This window comes from Episyrphus balteatus, chromosome 3, assembly GCF_945859705.1.
Source record: "Episyrphus balteatus chromosome 3, idEpiBalt1.1, whole genome shotgun sequence".
Classification (NCBI taxonomy): Eukaryota; Metazoa; Arthropoda; class Insecta; order Diptera; family Syrphidae; genus Episyrphus; species Episyrphus balteatus.
Window position 1 is genome coordinate 4,010,203 of NC_079136.1, and position 18,162 is coordinate 4,028,364.

Below are 18,162 nucleotides of genomic sequence, written 5' to 3' on the forward strand. Positions count from 1 at the left end.
GTTTTGTTTGAATGTTGTACACGTGTTGGGGTAACAAAGCTTGATAGAATTAGAAGTACAAAGATCCGAGGAAGCCTTCATGTTAAAAATACCATCTCCCAAAAAATTGAACACGACCGACTCAGTTGGTATTGCCATGTTCAAAGGAGAGATCCTGAGAACCCCGTCAAAAAAGCAATATCATACAACGTTCCAACACGAAATAGAAAGAAAGGTAGGCCTAAAAACTCCTGGTACAAGCAAATGCAAAACCACCAGCATTCAGTTGGCCTTAGAAATGGAACAATACAAAACCGGGAGGCTTGCCGCCGATTTCTGAGGTCAACCCGGCGAACCCCACAGGCGGATCACTAGTGTGAAGCAGTAACGTGGGAAGGTTATGATCCCCTCGACATCGAGATCATAACAGCGCCGAGAAAAAGGAAGAAGAAGAAGAACACGTGTTGGGGCTATGACAAAATGATGATTTTGGGTAAAGGAAATTTTTTTTTACAATTCTAAAGATGCCAGGTGAAAGAAGAGGGAAAAAAAATAGGCGTCTGATACGGATTTTTTTCCAACATTCTGCGTTTCGAAATATGAATTTTGGAAAAACACCTTGTTTTTTATGGGTATTTTTGGGCAATTTTTGATTTTTAGCTTTTTTTGGAGTGTTCAAAAAATCTCAAACTTATAGGACATGTAGGTTTTGGCCTTATGCATACATGTGCAAAAACTTGGAATCGTTTAGTGAGTTTTTACTGAATAACGGAAGAAACAAGTTTTTAAAAAACACGTTTTTTGACCGTTTTTAACCGATTTTCATCGTTTTTTATTTTTATCTTTTTTTCTTGAATAGATACAGGAATAAAGTATACGGAGTAATGATAGACCATGACCACGACTATATGTGTGCGAAGTTTCAATCATTTTTTTAGCTTTTTCTTGTAAATTATGATTGTTTGAAATAAGTAAACGCTTCAACTGACTCATTTTAAACAAAAGCACACAACCTGTTTTCTGACGACGTTATCACGTAAAATCATCGTCCGTAAACCGGCTTTACAGACAACCTCTTTTTTTTTAATATTCACTGTCCAAAGGGACAACTTTTAAGGCACTAAATAGTATTTTGGCCCAGTAACATTTCTCATCAATTTACAATTAGAACAAACATTTTTGTTCGTGTCTATAGATCTAAGGTTCAATTTTAAAACCATTATTCTCACAGAGAAGTACAAAACTTCTAGATTTATATCATAAAGTACAAATTAAAAAGAGAAATACCTTATTTTCGAAATATTTCAAGTGTCCAAAAAAATCAGAAAAAACAAAAAAATATATATTTTTGTGATTGATTAGTCGGTATTGATTACAAAAACTTTCTCCCTTTCGTACATAAAGTTGTTTCCCACAGTTACTGAGTAATTTGAAAATACTGTAATATTCCCCAAATTTGGTGTGTTCTTAATTTAAAATCGAATTAATTTGTCTAGATAGCAGTATGGCAATTAACAGCTCTCTACAATCTACAAAGCACATCACTGACATGACTGGCGCCATGTTTAGGATGTTCTTTTACTTCTTCTTCAAGTAGAATTGAAACAACAAATTTTCAAATTAGGATCGTTATTACCTTTACAATATTACTCGGCATACGTTTAAAGAATATCTGTTATAAAATACTCACGACTATGAAGCTTTGATCGTTATAATGATTGATTATTGCGGTTAAATGACTGATTGGCCAGTCAGACCAACAGATGTGTTTATTACCTTATTTCTACCCACAAAAAAAAAATTACTAAGGAAAACAAATTCCCAAAATCCAAATCAAAATATACTTCTACCTTGATTAGAACTTATATGTATTTTGGGTCTGCCCTGGTACTTCCAAGATTAATAGTCCAGAAAATAGATTCAATGCTCTTCCATCCACAAACTATCGTTGGTCATTTGGTAATTACACCGTGAAAATATTCATCAGTATCTGTTTGTTTTATATTCATTTAATTTAATAGCCTTTGGGTGGAGATCAGCAGACCGATCGAATAGCTTAGAAGACGAAGAAGATGCGTAACAGCTCTAGCGCTCTAGGGTGGCGGCGGCGCACAACGCGTTTATGGAAATGAAAACATCTAAAACACGCATTAATTTGCCATTTACAAATTAGTTTGTACAAATCAAGAGACTCGTAAGTTATATTATTGTGCCGCCTTTGAAGATTTTTCGAGATTCGAATTTGGAGTTGCTTTGAGTCTTGCTTGAGTGATGGATATGGATAAGCAATGATCTCAGACTGAACGCTTTCAGCATCATTAATAAATTACCACCAACAAAATGTTTTTTTATTTTTGGAAACTGGTAATGGGACAGCTTGGCAGATGTTTTTATTTTTTTCAACTTGAATGGCATTCAAATGTGACACGAAATTGACCTTTTAGAGTATTAAGGTGTGTCATAAAATTTAAGATGAATAGATTTTGATGAAATGAAACAATTTGATTTGTTAACATAATGATGATAAGCTTAAGTGAAATAATGATTGAAATGGTGGGGATACTGTGTAAACGATGTTTCTGAATTATTCTAAATTCTCCGATTTACAGCTCATGGAATTTACCAAGTATTAAATATTTATAAGATTTTATCTACTAATTCAATGAGACTTTTATTGGTAATTGAATGGCTTTCAGTGTCCATCTGTTCCCACAGCCATGAATATTTAAGTGTTTGCTAATATTACCTTTAGAAAAACAGAGGCGGGCTGGGCGAGTGTATTTAAATGCAAAAACCAATTATAACGGTAAATGATAGCTTAATAACAGCCATTTAGTTATTATTCTAATCACATCTTAGCCAGATGCAAAGCCATTGCAAATTTTCTCTAAAGAATCAAGATGAAAACTATGACAAACCTAATGAAGTTGTATTTGCCATGGTTTAGTACAGGGTGATTCAGTTGTAAATAAATAGACAAATAAGTAACTTAAAAAACTTAAATTTGTTTACTGATACATAATTCAGCTAGGAATGAGAAGAACATTCACAACTTTTTTTTTTTATGAAAACCTTTACAAAAAATTAATCTTGACTTTAGAAAGCTCATCAAAATAATCTAAAAGTAACTTTTTTCACTTTTGTTCCATAGTTTTTTTCTTAAATTTTTTAAAATAATTAGTTTTTACTTTAATTAATTTTTAACAAGATATAGGGTAAATTAGGGCATTATGGCATACCTAAGCACAAACTCAAATATCTTTACTACGGACTACAATTTTTACTTCAATCATTTTTTCTAATTAAATTTCATAAAAACGTAACATAAATAAATTATTTAAGAATAAAAATTCAAGCTTTTTAACAAAAAATAAATTAATTAAAAAATAGTCCAAAAAAAAACCATATTGCCCTATGTACGGGCAATATGGCGAACCCCATTTACTTCGGAACCCTTTACTTTTTTTACGTATATTCAGCATTTCTGAAATATAATTGTTAATAAGTTTCATAAAATTAACGTTAAATTGAGGTTATTTTCAAATTTAAAAAAATGCAGAGTTACTTTTGAAATTAGTTTTACATAAGGGCATTATGGCGCAGTCAGGTATAATATAGCGCCATAATGCCCTTATTGCATCTGCGCCATATTGCAAAATATACACATATTCACAAAACTCCAAAAACTAAACACAATTCTTACTTCAGTTAAAATATAACAAGTGATATAACCAAACCAAAACTGTACTCTGCGTTTCACTCTTTACAACAAACACGTGCACTGTATAGTTACCGAGATACACACAAACAAAAACAAAGATTTATTATATTGGAACCCAGAACCGGTATTTTTTTTTTGTTTTCTTTTTTGTTTGGCACAAAAATAATAGCACTGACCTGCGATCGTCACAAGGCTAGTGTTCGACGAAGGCCAAAGTTTCTGCATTGGTTTTATTTAAAAGTGAGTATTGGAAGTATGGTAGTTGAGAGGTGCGCCATAATGCCCGGTGCGCCATAATGCCCGAAGTTACCCTATTTCGAAAATTATTTATTATTATTATTATTTATTATCTACGATTTAAATCAACAGATTGTGGGCTTAAAACTAAATATTAATAAAATATAATAAGATTTCCTACAAAAAGTTCGTTAAAATTAAAAAAATAAAATTTTTAAATCAGCTAGTTTTTCAAGTAGATATCTTTAGGCAAAAACTCTAAAGTGTAGATAAGGACAAAAGTGTTTTAAGTGTCCATTCTGGCAGTGGCGTATTGAGGGGGGGGCTCAGGGGGCTCAAGCCCCCCCCCCCCCCCCAAAGAATTCAAAATCATGTTATTATTTAGCTGATTTCAACATAATGAACATGATTTACTGAAACTTTTTCGTAAATCTTAAAGTTTTAAAGGCAGCTTAGATGCTTGAGCCCCCTCCAAAATCTGAAACGGATATTTATGTTTGTTTGAGTAAGAGCCTCAGCTGACGTTGAGGGTTGGCGTAATTTTTGTTTGGATTTTAGTTCGATTTGGAATTCTTCAGATCATTTTTTTTTGGTATTTTGACGTCGAATTACATCACCAAATGCAAAATGCAATCTCAAAACGCCGTCTTTTAAAGATATTAGAAATAGAAATTTTTGATATCTCAAAATCTTAGTGGCCAACATAACTAATGGTTTCTCTAAGCAAATTCCATTTTGCGCTTTTGATTTGGATTAAAAAAGCAATATATTACGAAAAAATAATATGTATTTTGGATTAAACATCAAAAAGAACTTCATTGAAAATTAATATTTGAGACTTTCACATTCTGCTTTTAACTTTTTGGGCATTCACTTGCCGAAAGTGAAATTAGGTGTTCTGCATTTTTTCACTCATTTGGATTTTCTCATCGAATTCAGTTTACTTTGAATTTAGTGCCTTTTTCAATGAATTTGCAATTTTGGACAAAATATTATCAAAACTTTTATTTTTATTGTTTTGTATAGTTTATTTGTTGTTGATTTAATACAAAAATACATAATGCCTCATGGCATGAAATATTATAATTTATCACTGTTTGCAGTGCGCAATTCTCCAGGTACCCTAGGGAATTGCGCACTCATTCTGTGTTAGCAACCTCATTCGCTTTACACTAATTCATTTATGTTTTAAAATTTGCAATAATACTGCCCATGCTTTGCATTTCACTTACATATTTGATTTGTCTCACAAAATGTGTCTTCTTCATTTTTCTTTTAAATTCAGCTTTTTCCATTAAAATTGCGGAAAAAATTGCATCCATGTCCAAAGCAGTAGTAATTTCACTTTAGAAACAAAATAAAAATGAATGATCCTTCAGTTTTGACAGTTTGAAGCAACTTTGAAGTTTTCGAAATCGATCGAAATGAAGAATATGATATTTCATTTCACGTGAAATTGAAAAGTGATTTCAATTCACTTTCGGTCAAATTGCGGAACATGATATAAATATCGAAAATAATAATGAGCCTATAGCTCAATAACTATAAACGTGATAGGAATAAATATGTTAACAGTTTTGAATTCAGTACATGACAAAGTTCGAACGAAATAAAGTGTTTTTTTTATGGATGACTGAACTTATTGCTCATTGTGTAAAATGTTTGCAGAATAACAACTTCGAAAAAACACTACTTTTATTATGAAAGGAGGAGACAGAGTACGAAGCTGTCGAGTAGTAGCAGTAAAATGCTACTTTACCACTTTCAGTACCGCACCACAGCTCTTCACTTTTGATCAAAGATGGATAAAAAAGATAAACAAATTTTTTCGTACATTTTCCCTCTAAAAAAAATTTTGAAAAATTTTCTAGCCCCCCCCCCCAAATTTTTTTCTGGATACGCCACTGCATTCTGGGTATGAACTAGGTCATAAGTCCACGGGCCAAAAGTCTATAATGAACTATTGACTCACTTGAGTGGGGTTATAAGGTCACAAATCAATTTTCGAATTACAACTAACCCAAAAGTGTCAAAAATCCACAAAAAAGCGAGCCAGAACTCCGTAGTTTCAAAAAGGATGTGGGGCTTAAGAATAATTGAAAAAAAAAATTATAAATTCATTTTATTTTTGAAATTTTATGATGTATTTAAAAAAAAAGGACGCAAATTTCGTTTTTAAAGCGTATTAAATTAATTTTCGAAAACTCGCACAAACAAACAACAAACAAAGCAGAACAAGTCAAATGTTAACTGTGGCGTATGCGTAATTTTCATATACTTAGCAAATTGTTCTTTTGTTAAACAATGAAAGATTTTCCAACTATTTTTCAAAATTCATATTGACATGACTATTATTTAAAAATAAAACAATCTAAGTTTAAGTCAATAATCATAAAATTGCATTGTTTGCCCAACAATATATACTTGCTAAATGGGACAAGTTTTGCTTTCGTGAAATGAAAAAAAAAAATTCATTACGATGATGAAGGAATCCAAAAAAGTGGTTTCCATCTTGAGGTCTGTCGGTATCGTCGACTCGTCTATAAATCCGCCTGAACATGCATGAATTTTGTTAGTTATTTTTGTTTTTTTTTTTTTTTTTTTTTTTTTTTAATACGGTCAGGAATACCGCTTATATCAGATTGGCATTATTTAAAATGGTATCTTTATTTTCAAAAATAGTTTTTTTTTCGTAAATAAAAACTTGTTTTGCAAATGACTAGTTCAATTCTAATTCAATTTGTTAAAAAAAAGTTTAAAAAAAATAATTTTCAAAAAAATTTAAGTAATTTTTATGAAAAAAATATTTTATTTTTATTATCCCATTAATTAAAAGGATATCAACGATTTTGAACTTTTTCCAAAATTATAAAAATTGTTTTAAAAACTTATGTAGTGCAACTTGAATTCGAAGAGTTTAGAATAGTTACTTTAAGTTTTTATGTAATTCAAGAAATCTAATAAAAATTTAAAAAAAAAACTATAAAATTTAATTTTTAAACTTCAAAAAACTTTCATCTTTTTGCACAAGAAGAATACAATACCTATTATTTCTTCTATAGTTTGAAATTTGAATTTGTAATTGAAAAAAAAAACAACATATTTTTGTATTTTTACAAATTCCGAACTGGCATTTAGATTTAGATGTTAAGGTCACCCTGTATTTTCATAGCATTTGTGTAAGTAATGTAATGTAATGTAAGTAATGTAAATGTTCGGTAATAAACAAATGGCTTCATAGTCGTTAAGCTAATAAGTGACTTGTTTGGTATGAATTTCAATCAGGTTTCACCTATAGTCTCTTACATAGAGAGCGAGCAAGCGTGTAAATTGACCAGCTAAATGTTTTCAATTATTTGTGTATACGAGATGATCAAATTATCATCATGATGTGCTATTTATTTATTTATTTATTTATAAGACGAAAAGTGTGTGGCATTAAAAAGCGCACATAATTCCACAAGATGCTGTGGTATTTTTGTTGAACAAGTCATTTAATAAAGAGCATGGAATTAAAAGTGTACCCCATACTGTCTGTCAAGAAAAAAAAACTCAAAAGAATAAACAAAAAGAGGAAACTATTTGGGGCCCCCAGAGACCCTATAATATTGGTTAGGTCGTAGATTTCACAAATGTCAGTAAAACATCAAAAATAAGATCACTTTTTCAGCCAAACCTAGACACCAATCTTTTCTATTTCAGCATTATTTTAGTTTAAAGATTGAGACCCTATATTGTGGTTTATTCAAATTCTTCACCCAGTTTCTGTCTTGAGTAAAAAACATCCTTTTTTTACTAAAAATAAATTCATTTAAGATACAATTTCCAATAATTTAAATATTTATTATTATGAGGTCCTAACATGAAATAAATTTTAAGACCTTAGCAAGTAGGTACATTTTGGTCATTCACTTCTTGATTAAGAATCTTCAAATGAACTGCAGAACCTCCACAGCCTTAACTCATTACCTTGTGTTGGAAGCAACATTATAATAGAATATTTTTTTAAAGACCCTAAGAACTAACTAAGTGCCATTCCAATAATTTTTATTTCAATGTTTAGACTCAACAGATCCTAAAACATAGTCCAACTCGAACCCTGTGTATTTAAGAGATCATAAATTTGTGCATTTAATTTGCCTCGGACCTCAGCAAAATTGCGGTCCTCGGGGTATATATCCATTCACTTAACTAAACAACCCATTCGATAGCACCATCAAATTATCGTTGAAGTTAAATTACGCAAAATTTATTTAACACCTTTTTTTTTTGTGGTCTCTCAGCCTTTAGAAGAGATATGCAGGGAAAAATCGATTGGAAGAACCACGCAGTGTTAACACGGTCTTCCATGTTTTTTTTTTATTTGAATGTCCAATATTCTCATAACGCGTCGAATCCATTAAACGTCCTTAATCGTTTCTGCGATCCCGAATACGAAAAACAATTATGAATCCATGCCACAGCTAGAGATGAACGATAAAAAAATTAAACAAAAAAAAAAAAACGATGAAAAAGGAATTGCAGGGAATCATCGCGTTCCTAAACGAGACTCTTATTTATGATTTGTTATGTTTCCGGCCATTTCGCCTTGTCTCGCTCTGGCATTTTGGCCAGCCAGAGTGGACTTGGTCAGTGCCAGGATGCCAGACCTGGACTCCAAATCGATTTGTAAAGGCTGGCCAACACGCAGCCAGCGATTTGCTTGGCAGCAATCATAAATTATTCCGCACACCGCTTTACCATTCTCAGAGTTAATTCCTTTCTGTTTGCAGTTACAACCAGATGCATCCATCGAAAAGGTGGTGGCCCTGCCTGCCATCAGTTTGTGCTAGTAGTTTGCCAGTTGCCAGTTTGTTCAGCAGTGTCTAATCCTCTCGCACAATTCTTCCTCCAACTGAGCCGATATGATATAAAGCTGGATGCGGGGTTAAAGAGAGAGGAAAATGCAAAAACAGAGACACAAAAAATCCGGACCGAAAGCCGTTTGGCTAAAAATCAAATTAGCGAATGTGTTGAAAATTAAAAACAAATTCTGCCAAGAGTGCAGGACGAAATGCAGACGGATAGATGGATGGACATACGAATGGAATTATTATTTAAGACTTCCCCCTCATTTTCGGAGCGGATTTGGGGAATGATGATGGGCATCATGGGGATGGGAAGCTCTGTTTTGGGCCGATTCATGTATGCCCCGGGGGTGTTGAATGTGCTCGGTGTATAGTGTGCTCACTGTTTTTGATTTTTTTAAAGGACTCTGGAGCTCTAAAAAAGAAGGAACCTTTAAGGCATGCTGCCTCGATCGAGAATTAACAAAAGTTTAAGTCACGAAATGGATTCGTTGTTGGCTTGAGTCGTCCTCTTCGATGATTCTTCTCATTGCCATAACCATTTTTGCTGACCAATTTTACTCCATTAATAAATCGCTGAATGAATTATTCTGCTGCTGGCTTTTAAAGTGGCTCGGATGGGTCGTTTTGTGGCAAAAGGAATTAAAGGTGCTTTGGTGGTGAACAAAACACAGAGCATACAGAATACGCCTCCTCTTTTTTGTTTTGGGGGGCGAAATTATAATCCGCATCCGCACGAGGACGCAGTCGCGAAGGGTACCTATATGAATGATGGAGGAAGGCTCATTTTCAGATAGTTTCGCAATGGGAATTGGCCTTTTTAAGGATTCTGTGGGTTGGCAACTGTGGAAATTTTATGAGCCCGTCATTTAGCAAATGAATTTACAACCATGAAACGCCCAAATGTCTGGCGTTAAAGTTAGAAAGAAAAAAGACAACAAAAAATTCTGATGGCGCAAATTGGCAGCGCGATTTTTGGTGGGATTTGTTGTTATTTTGTTTTTTCTTCTTGTTTTATTCATCATTCCCTTTGATTTATAAACGTTGCAGTCGAACTTTAAATACAAAAGTGAATAAATAACTTTTATAATTTTTTTCCCAATTCGTTATTAAAGTTTTTCACATCAAACAAAGATAACTTTAAAAGCAGGTAGTTACTTCACCAATGACTTAGAGCATTACTTCATAAGCAAAATAGATTTAAGGTTCAAAAATATCAAATACTGCTGAATAATACTAAAATCAACAACCTTTAGTCCCGAAAAGAATAGCTTAAAAACTCGGGGAATAAAACAGCTCATTTCAAAAAGATCGAAACAGGAACTTCTGAAAACATTTTTTGTACTACTTAATTTTTTTTAATGCTGAAAATAAAAAAAAAAGAAATACAGAACTTAAAAACGAACTACATACATTACACAGCCACACAAAAAAAAAAATAAAAGTCCTAACCTGGGGTTGCGACTATGTTTTTCATATAGTTTTTGAGTCGCTGAAACTGAATCCGAAGTCCGTTTTTCCCCATCACGTCAGGTTTTCGAGATAACCTAAAAAAATGTGACAAAAAAAAATGTCACGAAAACAAAAATTTTGTTTCTCTGATCTGGATGTGCGAATATGTTAATCATATAGTTTTTGGATCTCTGAATCCAGATTCGAAGTTAATTTTGCCGTATCACGTCAGGTTTTGAGATATCCTCAAAAAAGGCAAAATAAACTTCGGATTCGGTTTAAGCGACCTAAAAAATATATGAAAAACCTAGTCGCAACTCCAGATAAGAACTTTTGTTTTTTTGGCTTTGACATTTTTTTGAGAATATCTCAGAAACCTGACGTGATAGGGCAAAATTGACTCTGAATCTGGATTCAGAGATCCAAAAACTATATGATTAACATATTCGCACATCCAGATCAGAGAAACAAAATTTTTGTTTTCGTGACATTTTTTGAGGTTATCTCGAAAACCTGACGTGATGGGGCAAAACGGACTTCGGATTCTTTATAAGCAACCCAAAAACTATATGAAAAACCTAGTCGCAACCCCAGGTCAGAACTTTTATATTTTTTTGTGTGGCTGTGTTATCTTTATAAAAAAAAAAGGACCCCAATAAAGTCTTGTCAAGGGGCACCCTTAGTTTCGAGTGCACCAGTTGCGTCGGCATTTACCTTTGAGTGTTTGTATAATTTGACTATACTGAAAAACTAATTTCTAGATAAAGACAAATATTTTTTTTTTGAAAAATACATTTTTCAAAATGCAATAACTATGGTTCAAGTTATAAGGATTATGAAAAATTACACTGGTTTACAAGGGTTTTGTTGGCGAAACAAAAATATACTTTTCTGAAGGTTTTCAGTGTGCTGAACTGGAATCCAAACTCAGAAACAACTATTCAGCTCCCGTTTTTGAGATATTACCGTTAGAAAATGCAAAAAAAAAAAAAAACGTTTTTTTGAGTTCTTCGGACCTTATTCTGTTTTATAAGGAAAATTGTTTGTTGAGCATATCTATTAACGGTTTCTAGAAGAACTGTTTTCCATCTTTTGATACATGTTTAAATCTTTTCAATATCTTTTGTATTGCCCGAGATATCTTAAAATGAAGTAAGTGGGTATGGCTTCATACATATGTATATCATAAAGGAGATAATGGCGTTATAAAATTTATAAAATTACCAAACAACTGAGGATATCTCGGGCAGTAAAAAAGATATCGAAGTGATTTAAACAGATTTAAAAAGGTTAAAAACCGTTACTAAATATGCTCAAAAAATTTTCTTTATATAAAAAATAAGGTCTAAAGTACTGCATTTTCTAACGGTAATATTTCAAAAAACGGAAGCTAATTAATTTTTTTTGACTTTGGATTCGAGTTCAGTATACCAAAAACCTTCAGAAAAGTTAATTTTTGTTTCGGCAACAAAAAAAAAATTTAATTTTGTTAACTAGTGTTATAAATAAAAATCGGTTGAGTCGGTAACGATAATGTCCGAATTTTTGAATACGGTTCTATAACAAGTATCATTAACACTCGTAACGCTTAAAAATTTTATTTCAAAGGTTCGCTTTTTTATGCATTTGAACCAAAACCATGCAAATTGTTCGCACTACTTTTTTTCACATTCTCGAAGATCGTAATGTCAGAGGCCTACCCCTACAAGAATAGATTTTTTTAGAAACAAAACTTGTAACAGGCTGGTTTTTGATATATGTTGGTATTGAGGTTCTTTACAATTTTTTAAAGTCCAGAAATTTCCTCCGTCCACTAGACCCGTTATAGTGGATCAAAGGTCACAAAATTGAATTTTTCGTTTCTATATCAAAAACAGTAGGGTTTAGAAAAACCGTAAGATTTATCAATGAAACATAAAATCTTACGATTTTTGAGTAGTTAAAGTGTAGATTTTAATTGTCCAAAATTGTAAACAATGATAAAACAACACACAATTTTTTCATTATTTTTTGCATTTTTTGAGAACATGTGCTGTAGTATATGAATGTAAAATTTTGCTTACACCATCAGAAAGTAGACGTGGTCATTTTAAATGACCACCGACTTTTTGAAAAAAAAAAACTGATATTTTGACACGTGAATTTTTGATTGAAAATTAGGGTGTTTTTTTTTATATTAAGTCAAAATAAGGTGAAAATATAAATATTTTATATCAAATAAATTACAGTGTATTTGGGACAAAATAAGGTTAGTTTTCACAAAATTTGGGACAAATTTTTTTTTTTTTTAAGATAAAAATAAAATACTAAAAACTCGTATATTTCAATTTTTCACATAAATTTTGAGATTATGTGAAAAAATTGTTATTACAAATGTTATAGATCTTTTTATTGCCTATACAACTTTGCCATACAACTTTTTTCCATAGGACTTGTAGTTTTGCAGGAAATCGAGATGTACCATTTTTTACCATTAAAAACTCAACCTACCCACTTCCTGCTCACCCGTAATTTATTATATTTTATATATTTATTTTGCCTTTCATTTTTATAATACTCATCTCCTTTTCCAATGGATTTCATTCTACTAGGATTTTCTTTGGTTTCAAAAATTATCGACTCTGGTCAATAGATGACGAAAATTCTACAAAAAGTTTTTTAATAAACACATTTTTGAGTTTTTAATAAATGAAGCATTCAGGGGAAAAACGGCACATGTCCACTTTTTGTCAAAATGAACTAATGATGAGGTCTTGTAGTATTTACTAAGCACTGTTTGATGGTATCCTTACTTTTAGAAAACAAATTTAAGCCTTACTAAGAAAATAAATAACTGAAGTCCCTTAAGTACTAAATTGTATGAAGAATAAAATTTTAAAATGCGTTTTTCTCGGAATGAGTTGGAATGGACTTGTGCTGTTTTTCCCCTGGACCCTTCAAATATTTCGAAATTCTAACTGTTTTTAATGAGTAAAAGCTTTCTTCATTCAGCATTAATAGAACAATAAAACTGTTTATAAAAAAAAATTCCAAAACACAAAATGTAGCTTAAAACGGTCTCCAAACTCTAAAAGACTGTGAAAAAATGTTGTACTTTGAAGTTCAGCCCATAAAATCTACACCCAATTAGGTGCTTGAGCATAATAAAAAAATATTTTCAAAAAGAACAAGTACTCCTCTGTTTAGAACTGTAAAAATCTGAAATTGACCGAAAAATGTCTGAGTAAAAAATCGTTGAAATCTGAAAACATTGAAAAACCGTTTTTTGTCGATAAATATGATGTACTCAGTAATAACTACAACCTCTGTTAGGTCATTTCCAAAGTAATTGACATGGTTTTTATTTTGTAACACAGTGTTTCTGAGATTGTATTTTTTGTTTTTATATTGACATAAAGTGACCTTTTAAGTAAAATTAAATAAATCCACCAGGAAGTCCATTTTTTTTTTTTTTTTTTGTAAAATCGTTTCGTAAAGATCTCGTCCGCTAAATCGTTGAAAACATAAACTAAACTACTACAATAAAGCATCAACTAATTTAAGATTTTTTTTTTGCAATATTAAATTTGCGCACCTAGTTATCCTCGATATTTACGATCTCTCCATCTCCACTAATCGTTGCTTCATAAATGCTAATTCGTGAACTCAACAATAATTTCCCGCCATAAAAAAAACCCAGCAATAAAAAAAATTTAAATAAGCAAAAAAGAGTTTTAGGCTCCAAAATAATATTAAAAAGAAAAAAAAAACTCAACCCGGACTTCTCGCATTCACGATGATCACTAAATGAACTATAATGACCGTAATATAGCGAAATGTATGCGTTGTCAAAACAGCCAGAGGCCACATCTCCAACTCGAACTCAAAATCAACTCTCCGACTCGATTCCAGGCCAAAGTAGGCGCACAAAGCATCCAACCACATCACATCCATCCACATGAAACCATGAGATATTCCGCATGCAATATGCATCCTCCACAACAACGGATACGGTTTTATAAGTTTTGAGGCTTTCTCAAGAGTCTCCGGGACGAGAGAGACCGACCGATCCGATCGTTTTCGGTGGAACATTGCTCAGCCATTATGGAGTTATTATGATCAATAAGACAGGTTAAATGGTGCAATTAAGTGTTTTTGCCTTGGTAGTTTTTTTTTCTGCTGGCTGTCGATCAGAGGCCGCTTTCTTAGATTCATGATGTCAGAGCAGAGCCGAGAGAGAAAATGAGAGAGTATAATTTTAATGCAAAAAGGGGGTTGCGTTGCACATAATTGCATTTAATTTGCAGACTCATTAAAATTTACGGCCAGACGATTGATTATAATCGCCAATATATACGAGAATATTGTAAGTGAGCCACCGAAATGTGGACACATCCATGCAAAGTCCCAATTTTCGTTTGGCTCGCGTTACAGTTGATCGTTAAATTTTAAGTGGTCCTAAGCGATCAAAGTAATATCTATAAGATACTCTTTTCTTTTGAAATATTCATCTGATTCAATGGGACGCACCCTGCTTTTTTATGTTTATATGCGGCAAATTAATAAATGCATGAATTTACAAGTAGCTGTAGAAGTGGCATTGCATAAAGTGCTAATAGAGGTGCTGAAACATTCTCATATGCGTACACAGTTTTTGTAAGTGTCGTTAAATTACAACTTTATGAAGTTTGGTTTACATGGTTTCTTAACTTTAAATTACACATCTGTATCGGAGACATTAAGTGTCGAACAAAGAGATACATGACCTGGGCCCTATTGCACCAACCACTTTGAACTTTGCATTTTGCAAATTTGCAGTTTAACTTTGCAAATTCTGTTGCACCAAATTCCAATTTCTTTCTCTTGTAAAGTTCGGGTATATTAAATGATAATTTAAAATAATCGCTTTGAACGACTTTTTAAAGATGAAGAGTATAGTAATGGCCAAATAGCCTCCTCTAGAATTGCCAACCACCTTATTAAAAATTATCCGTCATTCAAAGAATGATTGCAATTTAAAGTTAAAATAATGATATATGTATATTGATATTAAAAATTCTATTATTTTCTTCTTTAAACAAATTACAAAATTTCAAAAGATATCGTTGTTTAAGTAAAAAAGGGAGATTTCAACCTTTTTTAACAACGAAAAGAAGTTGAAACTATTTACCTATTGCTTTACTTTGCAAATTTTCAAATTACGCAAAGTTCCATTTTAAGTTGGTGCAACGCCCTCACTTTTTGCTTTGCAAAAAAAAATCAAAAATTGCAAAGTGCAAAGTGGGGAACTTTTAATTTTTGGTGCAACGCTTTGCACTTTTACTTTGCAAAAAAGTATTGTTTTGCAAAGTTGCAAAATGCAAAGTGCAAAGTGGTTGGTGCTATAGGGCCCTGATCAGTATAATAAAACATCAGGATACTTCCTGTTTAAAAACAAAACCTTTTCATGCCGTTGGCCATCTTTCATACGAGTTGGGTATCGTATACCTATGCCATAATTTCAAAAATTTAAGGCTGAAACTGCTTTTTAAAAAATGACACTCGTTAGCTGTTCTGTTCTAAAAAAAAAGAGGTTGTCTGTAAAGCTGGTTAACGGACGATGATTTTACGTGATAACGTTGTAGGAAAACAGGTTGTGTGCTTTTAAAATGAGCCATTTGAAGCGTTTATTTATTTCAAACAATCATAATTTACAAGAAAAAGCTAAAAAAAATACCTTTTTTCTTTTCTCATTATATTAATTTTTTTATTTTAAAAGCTCACAAAAAAAATTATACCATTAAAAAGACAAATATTTCTTCTAAATAATAAAACCATTTTTAAATTTTTACAATGAGCAAAAAGTATTAAAATAATTTATTGAAAACAATAATTTCTTATGAAAAAAGTGAAAAAATCACTTCACACAAAAACTCATTTTTTTGATACCACAACCTATAATAAATTTTATAACACCTGAAAGCCTATTGCTTCAGCTCAAAATAAATATATAGATCATGCCTATTAGACATCTACAAAGAGAGCTAGAATTTTTTAAACTCGATGAAATTTCATCAAAAAAAGCAAAAAAAAAAACATTTATTTTTATGTTCTCATGCTATTAAATGAATTTTTTCCCTAAAACCCTATACAAAATTTTATACCACGTGAAAGCTTATTGTTTCACCTTTTAAATGACGTACCAATCTCATTTCAAAGATGCCTACAAGAGAAGTTAGAATTTTTTAAAGTCAACCATGTGGAATTTCCAGACTGAGATTACGGTACTTCCCACACTGGTGGCTGTTCGGGGGGCAACAGATCTCCACTGGTGGTTTGAGGTTTTTCGCAAGTTTCTTGATTTAACATTGTGTGGCTTGTAGTTAGTCTAGCGTTATGTGTGATATACCAATTGAAAGGTAATTGTATCAGAATGCTCATAAATGTTTAATCAAATTTCTATCTGCTCTTGGTAAAAAGTTATAACCTGTTGACTTCTAAAATTTTATTTTACCGTTATCTAAAAATTGTGTTTACGAAAATGATTGAAATTTCGCACACATATAGTCTTCGTCATGGTCTATCATTACTACATATATAATATTCCTCTATCTATTAAAGAAAAAAAGATAAAAATAAAAAACGGTGAAAATGGGTTAAAAACGGCCAAAAAACCTGATTTTAAAAATTTATTTTTCTCTGTATTCAGTAAAAACTCTTTTAACGATTCCAATTTATTGCATATGTATGTGCATTGATCAGCCCTACATGTCCTATATAACTTGAGATTTTTTGATCGCTCCAAAATAAAGCTAAAAATCAAAAACTACCCAAAAATACCCCTAAAAAAGTAGGTATATTTCAAAAATTCATATTTCGAAACGAAGAGTGTTGAAAAAAAATCCGTATTAGACCTCTAATTTTTTTTCCTTCATCTTTCACCTGGCATCTTTAGAATTGTCAAAAAAAATTTCCCCTACCCATAATCAACATTTTGTCATACCCACAACACCTGATCAACGTTCAAACAAAACGTTATAGCGGAGTTCCAGCTTTTTTTAGAATTTTTTTTAAATGCAGTTATCCATAAATCAGTCTCCTCTATCTATAGCAAAAAGAATCAACTCTCTACAACCACGCGTTTAGATTTTAGCGCAAATTTCATCTATCCGTTTTACCCCTGTTTACCCTATTAAATGACGGAATTTTTAAATATCCTTCATTTGGATTAAGCTTTAGGTTATTATCTTTCAAATAAGCTATAGGAGATTTTTGTATCTCTAATAGTTTATTTTTAATTTTTAATTGAAATTTTTGGCCGCACTGCAAAAGTGCGAGAGTGGAACGGGAGAAAATGGCGTCACTTTTTTGTGGTGGCTGCCATGGTTCATCGATTTATAAGACGTTATCACGTCAAAAAAACAACGGAAAAACAGATTGAATGCTGTTTGTACACAATTTTTACTTACAATGTTTGTAAGTAGCTATGATATATGGGTCAAAATCATGAAGGTGGAAAATTTGATGTCCAGGCATTTTTTCAAATCAAAATAACATTTATTTAAAGTTTTATTTCTCATTTAGAAAAGTTAGAAGTTAGAAAGTTTAGAAAAGTTAGGTTAGAAAAGTTTAAATTTCTTTTTTATTGCATCTGATATACCCAAAAACAGCGTTCCCGGACATGTCCATAACTCAAAAACTGATATTCAAATGACTTAAAAACACATTAAAGTCAATTATTTTTAAGTATTTCTTTAATAAATACTACATATAGGTATACACAATCCTTTTTATAAATTGGTACATCTCTTACCAAAAAATTAAGTTTTGTTATTTTGTATACATTAATAAAAGTTGTCCCAAGAAAAATGACGCATAAAACCAACATTTCTTAATGTATCAATATTTTAATCATCTGTGCTGCAAGCAGTTTTTAAAGTTTAATTTATATAGATTTATCATGTAAGA